Source organism: Camelus ferus, chromosome 3 (assembly GCF_009834535.1).
Source record: "Camelus ferus isolate YT-003-E chromosome 3, BCGSAC_Cfer_1.0, whole genome shotgun sequence".
Classification (NCBI taxonomy): domain Eukaryota; kingdom Metazoa; phylum Chordata; class Mammalia; order Artiodactyla; family Camelidae; genus Camelus; species Camelus ferus.
Window position 1 is genome coordinate 103,217,507 of NC_045698.1, and position 19,617 is coordinate 103,237,123.

General features: G+C 40.6%; 1 protein-coding gene across 6 annotated transcripts in view; it reads right to left on the reverse strand.

The window, feature by feature from the left end:
• Nucleotides 1–19,617, reverse strand: part of PPP2R2B (protein phosphatase 2 regulatory subunit Bbeta) — a 424,375-nt gene that overhangs the window by 290,435 nt on the left and 114,323 nt on the right. The window lies entirely within an intron of this gene.

Genomic DNA, 19,617 nt, shown 5'->3' on the forward strand with positions numbered 1-19,617 from the left:
GTATATGTCCATGAATGACTGAAAAATTGTGCTGAACACTGGAATTTGACACAACATTGTAAAATGATTATAAATCAATAAAAAATGTTAAAAAAAAATGCTGGAGAAGGTGTGGAGAAAAGGTAACCTTCCTACACTGCTGGTAGGAATGTAGTTTGGTGCAGCCATTATGGAAAACAGTATAGAGATTCCTCAAAAGACTGAAAACAGACTTACTACATAATCCAGCAATCCTACTTCTGGGTATATAACTGGGAGGAACTCAAATATGAAAAGATACATGCACCCCAATGTTCACAGCAGCACTATATACAATAGCCAAGACGTGGAAGCAACCTAAATGTCTATCGACAGATGACTGGATAAAGAAGTTGTGGTATATTTGTATAATGGAATACTACTCAGCCATAAAAAAGAATTAAATAATGTCATTTCTAGCAACATGGATGGACTTAGAGATTGTCATTCTAAGTGAAGTAAGCCAGAAAGACGAAGAAAAATACCATATCATACCACTCATATGTGGAATCTAAAAGAAAAAAAGAGAACGTTATGAACTCATCTACAAAACAGAAACAGATTTGCAGACATAGTCAATAATCTTACGGTTCCCGGGGAAAGGGGGTGGGAAGAGATAAAGTTGGGAGTTTGAAATTTAAAAATGTTAGCCACTATATATAAAAATAGATTTTAAAAGTTTCTGCTGTGTAGCACAGGGAACTATGTTCAATTATCTTGTAATAGCCTTTAACAAAAAAAAAAAACCATGAAAACAAATATATGTATATATATGCATAACTAAGACATTGTCCTGTACATAAGAAATTGACACATTGTAACTGATGGTACTTCAATTAAAAAATAAATAATTAAAAATAAAAACCATGTTCTTCTAGTTTTTCAAAATGTTACTGAATTGTTTGGACATAAATACATGTTAAGTTGTTCCAACCTAACTACTTAAAAAAGGAATTGTTAGACATTTATTTTGCTATAGGAGCTCTGAGAACCCGTTACTGTGACCATCAGAGCTCTGCAGACTGAGAGAATTTAGAGGTCTCTGCCCTGTAAGGTTCATATTATTGTTCTCTCGTTCTAGAGAAGAGACTGATGACCTGGAGTGTGGAACAATTTGTCCAGGGACACACACTAGTGAGTGCCAGACCTGAGATTCAATTCCAGGTTCCCCTTAATAGAAAACTCATACTCCTAATCTCCTGCATTTACTTTAAGATCCTGGGGATCAGCTCTTGGAGACCATCACCAAAGAAAAAGCAGGTGGTCCATGGAGAAGTAACAGCGGGGGAGGAGTTCCCTTGGGGGGAAGAGAGGGCAGTGGAGGTCACAGAAAGAAGCAGGGTCAGTGACCCCAGCTGTTTCTAACCTCTAACTATTCCCACAATAGAAATTTACACTGAGAGATTAAGTGACTTACTGGAGGTCCCTTGAGGACCTCATCCATCCTCCTAGACGATGATACCCTTCCTACATTAAAACCAGGAGGAAGAGGAAGTTACTCAGTATTAGCAACAGCAGTTCTTGAATTCAGTTCATTAGCTTCTGGGGTGTTCCTGGATTTCAATTCTAACCTGAATACACTTCAAGGAATAACAATGTGACCCTTTTCTTATCCTGATGATATGGGAGCATTTTCCTCACAATTACGCATGCATTACTATCCTCTTAAGAGGTCAGTAAAACCTTTCATTCTAAAATCTGATTTATTTGCATCCATAATCTTCCTGTTAGTTAGACAATCTGCATAATACCTTGGCATGAAATACTTTAACTAGGCTTTCCAAAATAGAGAAGGAAGACTCCTTAATGATGGAAGGCATTAATTATCTTAAACAGGAACCCATTTGCAGATTAAATCTGCCAAGAGGTCAGCTTGCAGCTGCCACTGTGTGGCAAACCCCACGTGTCCTCCGCATCACGTACTGTGACATATCTTGAGAAGAGTCAGGGTCTTTTCCAGTCTGCTGATTCTCTGTTTCAATTAGAATAGATTTAAGAGTCCCCAAGCTCTGGTTTCTAGGTGGCCTTGTACAATGTTATTAATAATTCAATCATACCTGTGCTGATAACAGATTACATTTCTACCAACCCACAAAAAAGGCCCAAATAGATTAAGGACTACCTCATGGCTAATTTCTTAAGCAGTTTTCTATTTGATTGACATCCATTTACCTAATTGCAGCTAGAAGATTTAATTTTCATTCTGTTGGCTTAAAATTAATGGGAAAAACCTGTTTACTTTTTAAATATTTGACTCATTCTTTCTCATCTCCTGCATAATGCCGAGATAGTTCACTCCATGGGCTGAATCCTGTATTTTATCAGTTTTCACTCTCTGAATTCATTGCAGCTGTGTCTAGCTATTTACAGTTTGAATCCTCATATGAAATTTAATTTTTCATTGCAAATAATTCATTTGTATGAGAGCCCAACAGTGAGGAGGGCAGTAGAGTGTTCATTTGGAAATTCTTTTTTATTTTTTAAATGAACTTGTTTCCTTCTTTTCCGCTTTCTTTTACTTGGATCTCCATGAGAAGATGGCTGTTAGCCGAACCTACTGTGGTAACCATATCCCGATACGTGTAAATCAAACCATCATGCTGTCCATCTTAAACTTATACACTGATATGTGTCAATTATATCTCAATAAAACTGGGAAAAATACACAAAATTTTAAAGATAGAAACAATTTTTAGGGGCTCTATAGCCCTGGTTTGATCATTTATGAACTGTGAAGTCACCCGGGACAGGTTACTCAACCCAGATTTGAGAGAAAGTAAGACAAATAAGGCGCCTTGTATGCAAAATTGAAGGAGGTGTTCACTGCTGAGGTTGGGGCGTGACCCTGCCAGTGAGCACCTCCGTCCTTAACTTTTGTGTTCCAGGCTTGTAGCTTGCTTCACTCTAGTCCTGGCCCAGATTTCTGAACATCAGTTGCCTTATGGGCAAAAGGGTGCTAATAACAGCCATCTTCCCCATGGTGGGGTAGTGAGGATGAAACGAAATAATCCACAGAAAGCCCTTAGCACACTGCCTGGCACATGGCAAGCACTCAATGGTGTTCCTATTAATAGCATATTATTGTTATGAACTGAATGTTGTGTGTGCCAACTCCCACCCATCATTCATATGTTAAAACCCTAATCCCCAGTGTGATGGTATTTGGAGATGGGGCCTTTGGAAGTGAAAGGGGTTACGAGAGTAGGGTCCCCCAAGATAGGATAAGAGGAAGAGATTGGTACTTGTTCTTTCTCTACCATGTGAGGACACAGTAAGAAGGCGGCTGTCTGTAAGCCAGGAAGAGGGCTCTCTCCAGAACCCAATCATGCCAGCACCCCGGTGTTAGACTTTCAGCCTCCAGAACTATGAGAAATAAATTTGTCTAAGCCACCCAGTCCATGGTATTTTATTATGGCAACACAAGCTGATTAAAACAATTATGTTGTATCATGAAATTTGATTGTGTTACCTCCAGCCTTTTAGTGGTTTCTTATGTTCCTTTTAGAATAAAGTATAAAATCATTAACATCTCCCCAAAGCCAAACATGGTCTGGTCTCTGCATACCTTTCCAGCAATATCTTCTAATACTCTTTTCGGAGAGCTCTGCTGTAAACACACTGGTCTTCCTTTGGGTTCTTGGATGTACTATGCTCCATATCCCTCTGCCTGCCACAGGGCCTTTGCATAGGCTGTTCCCAGTCAAAAGGGCTTTACCATACCTTCTGACAGAGTTAACTCTACTTCATTCTTCATATCACACTTCAACCATTATTTCCTCAAGGCTTAGATCAGATCTGTCAGATACTTTCTTGGTTTTTAAAATCAGTTATAATTGGTACATATGCACTTATTTGTCTGATTATTTGATTACTGTCTCTCTCTCCCACTAGATGTTAAACTCCAAGAAAGCAGGGACCTTTTCTGCTTTGATTAACAATTTATGCTTAGAACAGGAATGTGTCAGTGGGTGTGCCTTAAATAATTGTTTAATGAATGATATAAAAATAATATTGCCACTGCTCTATCTTTAAGAGGGCTATTATCAGCCAGGCACAGAGCATGCACTACCTCATGTGGGAGAACACTGCCTTTTATATTAACGTTCTTACTGCCTGTTTTTCCTCCTAGTGAGCCCAAATGAGTCCTCTCTCTACATGGCCACACTTCAGCCCTATTTTCTTCCACATGCAGTCACCTTCTTTGCATATTTCTTAGTTCATTAGTGATTGTTGAGCACCTCCAATGGGCAGCACATCAAGCTTGGCTGGGTAAACACAGAGAATAAAGGTACACTCTTTGCACTTAGGGTTCTCTCCGCATTGTGGGGGACAACCTACACACACAGAGCCCAGATTTAAGACAGTGTATGTTAAATTTCTTAGAGAGGTGACAGGATAGTCTAAGGAGAGGAATCTTCTCATTTAAGGAATCAACGGCCACTTCCTGAAGATGGTGACTTTTTGAGCTAATACCTGAAGAATAGTAGGAGTTATATACTCAGAGAGTAGAGGGAAGAAAACCAATATTCTCAGTGCCAGACAGCAAAGATGAACGAAGGATGTTGAGGCATTCTGTGCTTTTGCAGAGATGTGACATTGGCTCCAATTTCTTATTCTTTCAACTATTCGTTCATTTATTTGTTTATTCATTTGTTCGTTCATTCATTCATTCATTCATATAAAACCACCAATGTGCAAGCACTACCTTGGTATGGAAATATATTAGGAAAGAAGACAAATCTCATGCTCTTTGGGGGATTATATACTGAATTCCACATGTTTAAATCCTATCTGTATGCAAGAAACTCTCACATAACAGGCAGGAAATGTTGCTAAAAACACCACTTGCTCAGCCCTGTAGTCAGATACCTGCCTAACGCTTCATTTCAGGCCATTCTTGAAATGCAGTTGTCCTGTGGAGACTGCCTGCTCAGAGGGCAAAATGTTTTAGAAGCAAGACTGAGTTTATATTTGACTGAAAGCATCTGTTTACTATGAGTTCAGAAGCACAGTGAGAGCCAAGCACTTAAAACAAAGATAATGCTAAATAAATGTTCTTGGTATCATTATTTGGGAGGTGGAGAAGGCAAAGGGAAAGGAGGATTGGTGGTTTGGAAAAGACATCTTCACATGCAACTGGCTTGGAGGAGGGGGACTTATGTTCAAGGAAGAGAGGGAAAAATCCTTGGGGCTTATTGTCTCCCATTTGAGTGACTGGTCATTTCAGTCTAAGTTTCAAACTAGCCCTAAAGCCAAGGCAGAAACACTTAAGGAAGTTCTCTGCTTAGTTAGAATGGAAAGAAATAGAGGCCAGTATGTGTTTCTAGGAAGAAAAATCTCTTTGCACCCTAGACCTCTCTACTTTCTGATTTCTGGTTTTTAAGGATCTGTCTAAACTTGTCACATTAAAACAACTCCTGCATCCTCCCACTCTCTTAGAGCCCTGAACCCAAAGACCCCACAGCGTACGGTTCGTGATTTAGACAATTGTCTCTATCCTGAAAAGATGAAATTGAATTGAGACATGGAGAATTTGAGGAACTTGGCCATAATCTCAAATAAATGCAATAAATATATTTCCGTTACCACTCAGTAATTCAAGTTCAAGAACTAAAGCTGAGCTCTTAAAAAAGAATATGAAAAGGAGTATGTATAACAATCACTATGCCATGCACCAGAAACTAACACAGCACTGTAAATCAGCTATACTTCAATAAAAAAGGAAAATAAACAAATAGATTAAACTCTTAAATCTTTTGATGAATTAAACTGCAAGAAGACATCCTTTCAAGCAATGAGACCGTCTATGTCCCATTTACCTCTTATGTTCTACTGACGTGGGACTAGCTCAGAGCTTCCTGTTCCCCACGTACGAGGTCTCTGGCAGGATTGTCAGCGGGGGCTCACCTAGCTCCAAATCTATTTGTTATGAAGAATCAGCAGAGAGAGTGACATATGGTGGCGAGCAGGTGGATTTGAGAGGCAATATTAACTATGTATATATGAAATCACAACAAGTATAAATATTTAATTTCCAATGTTTGAAAGAGAAAAGAGGGTTTCTTTGAAAGTGGACTTAAATGCATATGTAAATTAATTATAATTCTTGACATCCCTCGCACAAACCATTATTTCGGAAAATGATGCAATCATTTCAAACTAATATTGACATTTTGAATGTTACAATACTTTTAAAGATTTATTGCAGTATATGTTCTCCTTCCCCTAAAGAGGGCCTTCTAGCATGAGTGACATGAAATGCAAAAGAAGCCACGTGGTTTGTATTCATCAAGCCCGTGTAACCTAGGCTGGAGGAAACCATCCACAGGGTCCTCTGGGAAGCAGGGGTTAGGGAGGCTGTAGTTGACACAACTGTCCCACTGGACTGCATCCTCGCCCCTTATTACCACCTGTATAAAGGTCACGCCCAAAGTTAATGATCTGTATGTTTTCCTGGGCACCATCTCTCATCTCTGGCAATCTCTACCTTTAGGATGTGTTCACAATTATCTCCAAACTTGATCTGGTACATCCCACTAAAGAAAATACTCCAAATCTGGGAACCAAATAGATACCAAATGGGGTAATGAAGCTGTTGTCACACACAAAAATGTTGTCGGCCAGGTTGGCCCTAACTTAAGTATGAAACATCTGTGGATAGGGACACTGGCAAAGAATAAAGGTCATATGCTGGTGAATAAATATTATAGGGTTGGGTTTTATGAACAAAGTCATCTTCTTTGACTACTTGGAGATGCACAAAGCAGATCTAGTATCCCAAAATGAGCTCCAAAGAGACCTAGGAGGAGTTGGTGTCTCTGATGTGGCACAGTTTGAGCCCCAGGCACCTAAAGTCCCTCTCTATCTCAAAAGCATCTTTCCAAGTAGTCCACTCCTCTAGGCATTAGAACCACCAGTGGCTTCCACAAAGGCTATTTTCAGTCTCAGTTAAAAGAGATACATTCCAGAACTAAAATCCAAGATGTCACTTTTTTCTTCCCTCTTCTCCTTTTCTTCATATCTAATTTATCAGCAAATTCTGTGGTTCTACTTCCTACATAGCTCTCAAACATGGCCTTATCCATCTTCACTGCCACTGCTCTGGTCCGAGCCACTATCATCACCACCTCCATGAGGAAGCAACAGCCTTCTCACTGGTCTTCCTGCTCCCATGTTTGCCCTGGGCCTGCTCTGCCAAGCAGCAAGAGAAACACATTTAGAAAAAAAAAGTGAATTGGATCACACCGTTGTACTGAAAAATCCTCCATTGTCTTCCCCTGGTGCTCAGGATAAAATCCATATTGCTTACTCTGGCATTCAACTGAAAACATTCTTCCCACAGCCCTTTGCATGCCTAATTCTCCCTCATTCATTCATCTTCTCCCTCTCCCACCTCATCAGCACAAAGTCATCCTCCCTACAGGCGCGTGCGCATGTGCGCGCGCGCGCGCACACACACACACACACACACACACACACACACACACACAATACATACCCCTTCCCCCATCGCCATTTCTTCATAACAATTTCCACTATGTGACATTTCAGTCCCCTAGGCTTTAAGGCAATGTCACGAAGCTGCTGTTCCTTTACCCTGAATTTGGCTGCCACGTCCAGGTGCAGACTTAGAGGAAGATCTGCTCTGATCACTACACCTCCTTCATGACCTACTCATTGATTAACTGCCCTTTGTTCCCTGACAGTATGTGGTTTGGTTCATATATTGTGCTATATTCTGGGCCAGTATAGAAAAAAAATCAACGGCCGCTGGCTCCTTCCCTTCTGCCCCAATTCTTGTGCTTGTCTCCTCCTTGTAAATTATTTAAAAATTAATAACAAAAACAAAAACAAAGAAAATCTCCATCTCAACACTGTTAATGCCTCCTTCTCTCCTCATCCCTTTTGGCAATGAAAGTCTTTTAAGAAAAGGGACACCTCCTTACCCCGAATGCCTCTCACCCTTCCAAGGATGGTGAAGAAGTCCTGCTTTTACAAACTGGGCTTGTCAGACACGTGGCTTTCACTTTGGGGCCAGCTATGCTTCCCACAGAAAGCTCTTTGAAGACAGTGCTCTAGTATAATGTCCCTAAAGGAAAACAACTGTACTCACTTTGAAGTGGTTCATACAACATCTGGCCCATAGTTGGTACTCGAATATCTGTTATCAACACCACAATATTCACAACCAAAAGATGCAATGGGTTAATATTTTTAAAAGGTATCTGAGTTATTTCAGTTCTTTCCAACTCAGAAGAATAAAAAAGGAAATTCTAAGCAGATGTTACCTATTTTTTTTTTAGAATGTTCTATCTTTCTGAAGGTATAGTACGGTCTCATCATAGATGTAGTTAATCAAATGATTACAAGTATGCAGAGTTGGCAGAGAAGGACAGAGAAATAAAGCAAGCCATCTCCCTTTGTCCTTCTTTCTTTGTCCTGGTCCCTGTACCCCTAGAGCCAAACCCAATTATCTGGTATGTGATTGGCACTCAAGATATATGAATAAATGAATGAATGCTCCCAGCTAGTATGGGACAGAGCCAGTATCCTAAGCCAGATTCATCTGATTACAAGTCATGTGTCACAGCTAAACTGACTTCCTTCATTCACCTGAGTAACCGTGATGTTGTTTTCTGTCGCCCCTCTTTGATTCTTGCTGTATGCTCTCCTGGACTCTCATGATCTGTATTTGTGTTTTTCTCACCAAGTGCCTGTAGGTGCCTCAGGGCAGGGTCATTCCTCATACCACATTCTTCACAGCAAAAAAACAAAACAAAACAAAACTGTCCTATGCATTGGTGTCTATCAATTATCCTGTGTGCAATTAAGAAATTCATTTTACAGGTAAGGATCCTGATTGATAGAGAGGTTCAAAATTATTGCCAAGGACATACCATTCACGGCAGAGTTGGTTTCAGAACCTCATCCATGTGGTCCCTTCACATTCTTTATTGAGCAAGGAGGATGACAAATAAATAAATCATTGGTCTCCTGGCACCCAGTCCATATTCTAATACCACAGTGACTGCCAACTTCATCCATCTCAATCCTTTGGTTCAATCACATTTCGTCTCCTAGATGTAGCAAGATCCGAGGACAAGGAAAGTGAACAGTCTAATGAACTTAGAACTATTAAGTTCTTCTTTCCTCACCTTTGACCAAGCCCTGTCAAGATATTTGCTCTCCAAAGATGCAAGGTATTTGTTTAATAGTAAAATGCCAAGCAATGTGACATCTCCCTTCAGTCAAAACAAAGGTTATTCATCTAAAACACATATGGATCTGTGTTATTGTGCAACCGACCTGAGCTTTCCACAGGTGTGCTCTCAAACTTTGTGCGTTAGAATGTACCCCTCTTCTCATCCCCACCCTCTGGCCCTTTGCCTTTTCTGGAAAACAGATAATCTGGCCCACCTGCATTTTTGTATTCAGGCTCCAGCAAGGAAGCCATATGAAAATGATAGAACTGTCAGAAAGAATGACGACTTCACTGCCTAAGAAGCATGTGAATTCACGGAGGAGGGAGCCAGGCAGAGATGCAAAGAATCAGGAGGAAAAATAGACAGGAGGAGAATTCCACTTTTGGGCTTCCCACCTCTTCTGCACGCTGAGAATGGTTTTACCCGCCTTTTGAAATTACCATGTTCAATGGGGAGGGTACAGCTCAGTGGAAGAGTGTATGCATGACATGCATGAAATCTTGGGTTCAATCCCCAGTGCCTCCACTAAAAAAAAAAAGATGGGCCATATAAAAATATTTTAAAAATCATGTGATATCACTTATATGTGGAATCTAAAAAAATGATACAAATTCTATTTACAAACCGAAAACAGACTCAGGGACATAGAAAACAAGCTATGGTTACTAAAGGGGAAAGGGTGGGGAAGGATAAACTAGAAGTTGGGGATTAACAGACACATGTTACTACATATAAAATAATAAACAAGGACCTTCTGTATAGCACAGGGAACTATATTCAATTTCTTATATAGTGGAAAAGAATCTGAAAAGAAAAAAAATACATGTATGTATATGCATACCTGAATCACTTTGTTGTACACTTGAAACAAACATTGTAAATCAACCATACTTCAATAAAAAATTTTTTAAAAAACCAGAATTACCATGTTTGCCCCATAACAAATGACTTTTAAGTCTCTTTCCGTAGTACCTGGGAGGATTTTTTTTTTCCTTTTAACTGAAAGCAGATGATGATAATGATAGTACCCATCATTTATTAAAAGGTGGCTAGATAGTAACACTAGGCTAAGAATTTGAGTGTATTATTTTACTCAGTCCTCATAATTCCTTTACACGTCACTCCCATTTAAACCCCTTAAGGACTTCCCATCACCTTTCAGGCAAAGTCTCCATGTCTTAACATAGTTTATGAGACACAATACTCCATCAAGAGTCTCTCCATCAAGGATGGAAAGACTCCACCCTTCGCCTCTCTCTCAACAACCTCATCTTAAACCACTCTGCACCTCACTTGAATGGTCTGGTCTCATCTATACTCAAACACTTATGGTTCTTTCTATGTTTAGTGTTCCCTCTTGCCGATAGGACTTTAAATACATTCCCTGGCAACCATATTTCTTCCACCCTTAACCTGGCTAACTCAAACTTTCTCTCAGACCTTGCATATCTTTTTCTTGAGGAAGCCTGTTTCCCATTCCACACAAACTAGGTTGGGTTCTTTGTTGTCTGTTCCATGATTCATTCTGCTTCCTCTTTTATAATGCCATAGCTGCAGTGATTAGTTACATACAACCTTTCCTGCCAGATTTAACCTTTGTGAAGGCTAGCAGGTACCATACCTTCTTCTCCACAGTTGTTTCCCTACCATCTAGCTGAATGCCTACCACATGAGCAGACCCTGAATACACACATGGAAATCAATTAGTATGTGCAAAATCTGTATATGAGCATTTCCATTTCACAGATGAGGAAACAGGTTAAGAGTGGTTCAGTAACTTGCCAAAAGACACACAGTTCTCAAATAGTGATGACAAGGCTGGAAACCAAGACTGACTCTCATACCCATGTTCACAGTCATTCCATGGCAATGCCTTCTCAGAACTTCCTCCAGCTCTAACAGAAAAAATAAAGACAATTACTATAAAATATTTATCTTAGCGAAAAAAATTGGTAGAAAAAGCTGCTGGGAATCAGGGGGATGATCTTTCTCCCGTCTGGTTTCAGAGCTACCTGAGAGAAGCTGGGAGACTTTGAATCTTTTTGCACCCTGGGTACCATGGTGTGCTTTCTCCAAATATTGCTACTGTCTCTCAACTAGGTGGTAGTGGATAACAGGCAACTGATAGCTCTTTTAGTCCTCCTCACAGATCTAGATGGAAAAAGAGAAAGTGAGTTTTTCACCTTCTGAGAGAGGTTGCCTAGGCAACAGAGCAAGAGCAACAGACCACCCAGCTGAGACATGCGAAAGCATCTCCACCATCTCCCACAATGATGTCCACTGCTGTGAGGCAGCAGCCAACTGTGTTCACACATACTTTTAACAGGGTGTGGATGAACGATTCTCCTGTCCCAGCTGGACACACTTTGTAAAGGCATCCCCACGGACAGCCAACCAGTATCTCCAGATCCTTGCTATGTGGTCAGGTGAACAGCCCAATGTTTGATTTGTAGATTTTGCCAGAAGAGCAACTCAAAAGATGAAAATAGCTGAGGAGTTCCAATTTTGTGGCTGGTAATAAGAAAAAATATGGCCACTGGATTGAACACTGGCTTTCAAGATTGTTAGACCAGTTTGTACATGATGGCAGTCCCTTTACAGCTCTGCTGCTTCATACCTCAACAAGTCATTTAATATCTCAATCCTGAATTTGCTCATCTATAAAATGGGCTTATAAATATAATTACTAAAGGTTTTTTTGGCAAGGAGTAAGTGAGAAAATGCGTGGAAAGTGCTTAGCATAATGTGTGGCATTTAATCAGCACTTAATAAATGAAAGTTACAGTAATTATTGTAATTGGGTTTATTTGAGTTCCTGAAAAGGTAATTGAACAGAGAGTTGAGCAGTCTCCTCCTCTGAGTCTATTTGCTGATATAAGTTTAGTGCAAAAGCAGGTGGGTGTCCCATCGGTCCCTAAACAGTGACCAGTGGCGGGGACTGTAACTGCCCGTAGCACAGGCTGCCTTCCCCATGCACTAGAAAGCCTACCCCAGCCCTGCCTGCTAAGTGTGAAGCACACAGTGGGGGCAGGAAGGGCTTGGTGAAGCTGTCAACAATAGGATGGGCAGGCAGTTAAAAGCACCATAGGCATCTGGATCTTTAAAGGAAGTGGACCCTCCTAGGAGTCATTAAAAGAGTTCCTCTGGGAGGGCAGTAACAACCCACCACCTGATTGCTTTCTTTGGATGTACTTCCAACTGAGTCACCCCAGAAGAGATGCTGTTCTTTGCTGCATCACGGCATGACTGCCAGTTGCTACTAGAAAATGGCTTTTTACAATGGCTTGCTGGGGTGTGTGTGTATGAAGGGAAGAGGCTGGCCACAGGGGAGGGAGCCACAGAGCAGGATGAAACTTCTAGCAATCTATTCCCAGCCTCTGGCACACTGTTGTGTTCTATTATGCTGTGTGTGTGTGTGTGTGTGTGTGTGTGCGCGCGCGCGCACGCATACATCAGCAGTATTCATCTACTTCTGAAAAACAGGTCCAAATCTCATTTATTTCTATTAGAAAATTATTCTTCAGGCGTAACTTAGATTCTCTGAAAGCATTTTACCTTTCAAACACCAAAACCTCTTTGGAGAGAATTAAAATGGAAAATGTGTAAATGAGCACTTCTCCAAATTAAACAGTTTGTGGCTGAGAAGACCAAATTAGCCTTTTCTAGGGTGCACAGTACAATACAATGGCCCTGGTCTTTGTTCTTGAGTAAAAAATTTGAGAGAGGAAAACCATTCTAGAATGAATAACCTCCAAGTGCTAATCTTGCAAAATGAATGCTTGTGACTCATTAATATTTGTAAGTCATCTAGTTGTTGTTTTTTTTTTTTTTTGCTATTTTGAAAAACAAACTACAGGAAGTACTAATTAATAAAAGATATCATGTCTTATTAACGTTCATAGAGTAATTACCAAAATCACAAATCCATCTGCTAAGTAGTCAGCAAACAAGACAAATGACCATGCTCAGTTAAACAGATTAGCAAATGCCTTTGGGAGTATAATCTAATAGCCCCAACTAAGCCATGAATCAAGCAGCTACTCCTTTTGCCACGAGGACAGGCCACCATAATCCTGTCCTCCGTGTGAGGCAACACAGAGCAGTGGAGGCAGCTGGCAAGTGGCCGTCTCTGGAGAGAAGGCAACTCATGCAAGTGTCAATGCTATTCATGTAACTTTCTCTTACAGCCTTTGTACTGACACAGCAGATTTGGTTCCTTTAAAAGATATAAGAGAAAAGACCCAAAAGATGTCACCTAAAGTTAAGCACAATCCCAGTAGCTTCCACATGTCAAATGCCTACCAGCGAGTCTTCTCAGCTCCCCACACAGAGAAGAAATTTCACCTTCCTGCCAACCTCCACGTCGTCTCATTCCTATATTTCTTCCCCAACATCAGTTACCTGCACACAGTTTACACCTTCTCTCCTAGACAGGCATCTAAAGAACAGAAACCAAGTCTTCCTAATCTTTCAATGACAACAACAATAGATAATAATGATGATGACGATGGTTGTGATGAATATGTCACTAGAATGAGTGCTTTAATTTATTTAACTTTTAGTTCTTTAATTTTTGTCATTTAACATTCACAATAGCTGCACAATAACATTCACAATTGAGGTACCTCCTCACTTCACACACATGAGGCAACTGAGGCTGAGAGAGGCCAAGCAACAGAGCTGGGATTCATTTCTAGGCCTGAAAGATTCCAGAGCCTTGTTCTGAAGCACTGTGCTAGACTGTACCCATCCTGTACAGCACCTAGGTCAGAGCCAAGTACACAGCAGACACGGATCTACGTCAGTGGAATAAGTGAACATCTTAATATCTACTCACCCCTGGATCCCCTTGGTAGTTAAGGTAGAATCTTTGCAGTTTTCACTTTCCTGTGTATTTTTCCTAGGTGTGCATGATGTTAAGGGTTATTATGAGTACCAGATATCTCAAAATGTCAATAAAAGCTCCCCTTACCTTTTTTACATCAGAAAATAAACACCTCTCCCGGACTCTACCTCCTAGTTCAGTGTCTGCCAGGATGATATTCACAATGGGGCACATTTGATGGCTTTGCATTTGTACTGATGTTACTCACATGTTGGACTGCAAGCTAGATGGCAGGAGGCAGCCCAGTGTTCTCGGCACCTCCACCCAGCTCTCTTCATCATCCTGGGGTCTACAGTCACATGTCATCATGTCACCAGCTCAGGACCTGGTGGCTGCTGACTTCACAATAGTCAATGTTTCCTATTGGTGCGGAGGAGTGGGCTCTGCCTGGTTTAACCATCTCAGCCCACCATCTTCTCCCTCCATCCAGTCACAGTATCTCTACCATGCAGCTCCTGTGCTTGGAAGACATACACCCACTGAGCCCCAGAGTAGAACTCAGATTGGCTTAAGCCAATCAGCACACTCCACTGGTCTTGCTATAGCGAATAGTTCAAGACAGAAGACTTAGTTCAAGCCAGTGAGAAATACGGAGACGTTTGCAGGGCCTACTGGAAAAATGCTTCCAAGCTCAAAGAGCACTCCCAGGAAAGAAACTCTTTCTCCTTGCTGGACATTTATGTAAAACAAGAAAGATCCAGAAGGTAGGGGAAATCATTCTGAAACTGTGAATTCAACCTTAGGACAAAGCAAGATACTACAGAAGACCAAGAAGAAAAATGGAAACAAATTCTTTTTGATGACATAGCTGAGCTCTTTAATCAAACCCTGCTCCAAAGCTTGCACTATTTCCATTTTTCAGCTACATGAGAGTCTGAATTCTTTTTTTCTTTTTTGATGAAGCCTGTTTTGAGCCAGTTTTTTTTTTCTGACTGGAAACTGAAAGATTCATATTATATCTGGGTGACAACTTGATTCATGCTCATCATAATATTAACTTACTTTTTTTCAGAATAGCAAGTATGACAGTGGTCTGAAGGACCATAGGGACCACAGCTTATCACAAGCTGTAAGCACATAGATTTTACCTGTCAAAGCCTGAGTAGAATGGCATGCGTGATTTAGGGCTATGATCTCATACAGTAGGTGTGTTTGACACTGGTGAACCACATTCCAGTCAAGACTTTCTATGGTAGTCATAAAGCCTCATTATGAAGATGTGGTGAGATCACTGCACAACTGGACCAAGAAGTAATGGCTGCCCTAACAAGCAGATCAGCTCATGCTAGCCCAATCCCACAAAGACCCTTCTTGGGTTTCATATGTATAAAACATTTTCAAATGAATTAATAAATATTAGTTACTTAGAGAATGATTTCTTCTCTGAGACCTCCATGCTGCCTTTACTTACAACAACAATTGCCCTAGAAAACCATGATGCCAGGACAAATAAGGGAAGTTCAGGTTTTCATGCAAAACAACCTGCAAAGTGGAATCACAGCTGCCTTCTTATGTTGATGTGACAGTTTGGATATGATCTCTTGGACTTCTAGTTGCAAAGGATGGGTCCTTCCCAAATGCTGAAGATTTTGGATCTAAGGACAGGAAAGGAGAAGACAACAGGGGAGACTAGAGCAGAAGGAATTGAATCTCCAAAGGAGGTTTATCAAAAGAGTGAGCAAATGGGACATGGTAATCTCTTGCTACGAGGGTCAGCTTCACGGATGACCAACTTGTGGACTCATACAGGGCCCTTTACTCAGAAGGGCCTCTTGATTATCTTACTGATCTGCAGTCATCATCTTGAGATTCTCAGTATTTTTTGAACAAGGGACCCTGGATCTTCATTTTGACTTTAGTCCACATATTGAGTAGACCGTCCTATTACAGATCTTTAGTTCTCTCTTTACTAAAATCACCCAAGAGCAATAGACATTTTGCCAATGACCTGCCTTTGATTTTCTGTATGTCTCCTATCTTTTTTGATTATCTATTCCTCTTTGCCTTTGTGTTGAACGAATATTTTTAGTTTGACATTATAATTCTTTTGGAGACTTAACTACATTTGGGTGGTTATTTTCTTAGTGGGATTGCAATATGCATTTTAATTTATCACAGCCTTCTTTACATTAATACTAACTTGATTCTGGAAAATACAGTAAATTTTCTCCAGTGTAATTCCATTCCCCCCTTACCTTCCTTGTGCTATCATTATATTTATTAAATCTACATGTGTTATAAGCTCAACAATAGTGTTAATACTATTGTTTCATTCAATCTTATGTCTTTTAAAGAAGTTGGGGAAAGATGAGAAAAAATATATCATGGACTCTTTTATGCTATCCCATATATTTATTATTTGGGGTGCTCTTTATTTCTTCCTGTGGATCAGTGTTAACTTTCTGGTGTCTCTTCCTGAAGGACCTTCATCCTTCAGTATATCTTACAAGACAGATCTGCTAGCAACAAAATTTACTCAGTCATTGTGTATTGGGGAATGTCTGTATTTTCCCTTCATTTTTGAAGAATAGTGTTGTCAGTGCTAGCATACTTGTTTGACAGCATGTTTCTCTGTGCACTCTGAATACGTCATTCTGCTGCCTTCTGGCCTCCATGGATTTAGATGAGAAGCCAGCTGTTAACTGTATTAATGCTTGCCTTCAAGATTCTCTCTTCATTTTAGGCATAGAACAATTTGACTGTGATATGTCAAGGTGTGGATCTATTTGTATTTATCACTTTTGAGTTTCTTTGAACTTCTTAGATGTGTGGAGTAACACTTTTAAAAATCAAGTTTCGGAAGTTTGGGGCTATTACTTTTTTTCAAATAATTTTTCTGTCCCCTTCTCTTCTCTCCCTGTGGGATTCCCTATCCATTGGTGTTGCTATGCCTGATCTTTAAAGATACAGGGTTCTGAGGCTCCATGCATTTTACTTCAGCCATTTGTCTGTCTATTCTTCAGGTTGGATAATTTCTATTGATTTATATAGCTCAGTGATTCTTCTGTTCTCTCAAACCTGCTGTTGAGCCCTTTAGCAAATTTTTCTTTACAGTCATTGTACTCTTCAGCTACAGAATTTGCACTTGGTACTTTAAAAATAATTTCTATATCCTTATTAAGAATCTCTATTTGTTGATCTATTATTGCCACACTTTCCTTTAATTCTTTAAATATGGTTTCCTTTGGTTCTTTAAAAATATTTGTGATGGTTGCTTTGAAGTCTTTGTCTACTAATATCTGGACATTGAGAGACAATTTCTATGAACTGATTTTTTTCTCGAGTATAGGCCACACTTTCTTGGTTCTTGGCATGTCTCATATTTTCTTTTCTTAAAAGCAGAACATTCTAGATAATATATTGCAGCTACTCTGAATTCTGGTATATTTTCCCTTGGAGGTTGTTTTTGCTGGCTTTTTGTTTAGTAACTTGCCTGGGCTAAATCTGTGAAATATGCTTCCCCTGTAATCACTTATGCCTCTGCTACTTTGTGGTTGTAGTGGTTGTTTAAAATACATATTCTTCATCTTATTTTTAAATCTAGCTTGCCATAGGATGCTCCTGTGTCTGTACAGCTTGATGGTCAGCTAAGGGCTACACGCCCGCTGTGCTCAAACACCTCAAACCAGTAAGGTTTCCATCCTCTACTGCTGGGCTTGTTTATGAGTGGTGGAGCACACTTCAGGTTCAGGCTGTTTTCAAGCCTCCCTGGGTTTTAACTTCTGCTGAGCTCTTTCAAGTCATCTATGCTCATGCATTCAGACCTAGGATTAACCAGAAGAGTGTGAAAGGCTTGTGCCATCTTCAGTCTCCACTGTACATGTCCATAGCCTCAGCCAGGAATATGCTGTCCCAGCTGGAAATGCAACTTCAGGCTGATGGAGCCTGTGTTCCTCCCCACTCACCCACCCTCAGGGTAATGATCTCTATTGCCAGCTTCGGTGAGTGTGCACATTGTCCACCTTTCCAAACGGGGTGAGTCTCCTTAACATTGGCAGAGAAGCAGCTGCTCATCATGGCTTTCCCTAGCTTGGCAGAACCTACAAGCTGGGGTGAAGTTGATGAGAAGCCCTAGGATAGAGCTTCATGGATTTCCACTCTTCTGATGTGAAGTTCAGTGATTTTTAAAGCAGGAACACTTCTCAGATTGTTGTATGTTCTTGGTTGATTTCCAAAGCACTGAATGAGCGTATTTGTCCATTTTCCTAGCATTATGGTTGCATTTGGGGGAGGACTTGCCCAATTTCCTCAAAGAACCATAACTAAAAGTTCAACCCTGCCTTGGGCTTTGACTTTGCCCATCTGCGTCTCAAGTCCACAAATTTTGTAGATCCTCCTGCTTGGTACAGATCATATTTTGCTCTATTCTTCTCTTGTGGATACCCTTTCACGCACTTAAGTCCAATATATGCTAATGGCTCAAGAGCAATACAATCTTTCTTACACATGTAAGATCATTTCAGCAACAAGAGATATCCTGCTATTGCTATAAACCAGACAAACTGGCTCGCAACTAGTTGAAAACATTCAGTACACTCTCCAGATACCACTTGCTCTGTTCTTAGTCCCCTGGGCTTCCCTTTAGGCAAAGAATGGCAACTACCTGATGCTGCCCTGCTTGCTGTCATTCAGGGCTCCACAACGGCAGCAGACATCGCTAATCAGTTGCAACTTTCTTTCCCACTAAGCCCAGATTTATGGCCCCAGAACCCTCCTCAAGCAGAATGCCAGGCATCCATCATGTGGTTCAGGAGATGGGATGGTTTCGCTGTAACTTCAGGTCCCCAAAGCTGAAGGTTATAATTCTTCAACTACCTGCACTGCCTCCACCCAGCAGTCAAGGCTTTGGGTTTGGTGTCCTTTCTTATTTGGGCTCTGCTGGTTTGGCTCCGTTTACCTTCTAGACTTCTGCACTTACTCCCTGGGTAATTTCTTATATTCTCATGACTTTAAATTCTATCCACTCATTGGCCCTTCTTAAATGTATCTTTTTAGACTAGGTCTCTTTCCCAAATCCCAACTAACTACATATCTTCTCCACTTGGAAGTCTTAAGGACATCTCCAAGTGACCATGCCCCAAATGGAACTCCTGATTCCCCCACCTGAAATCACCCTGCTAGGGTTTCTCTATCTTGATGGATATTAAATGTATTCTCTCGCATGCTCATACCAAAAAACTCAAGAGTCATCCTTGGTTCTGCTCATTCTCTCTCACACCATCAGGAAATCCTATTGGCTCTACCTTCAAAATAAATCAGAACCCTCTCCTCCTCACCACTGGCACTGCTACCAATCTGGTCTGAGCCACAACAGCTATCAAAGGATTATCACAACCGACTTGACTACTAACTTTGCTTTTTTTTTTATTCTGTACTCAACATAGTATCCAGAGTGGTCCTTGATCCTGGTATTCCATATTCAACATACTAGCCAGGAGGATCCTCTTCGAAAGTAAGGCTAATTGTGTCACTCTTCTGCTCAAACCATTCCAGCGGCTTCCCACTTCACTT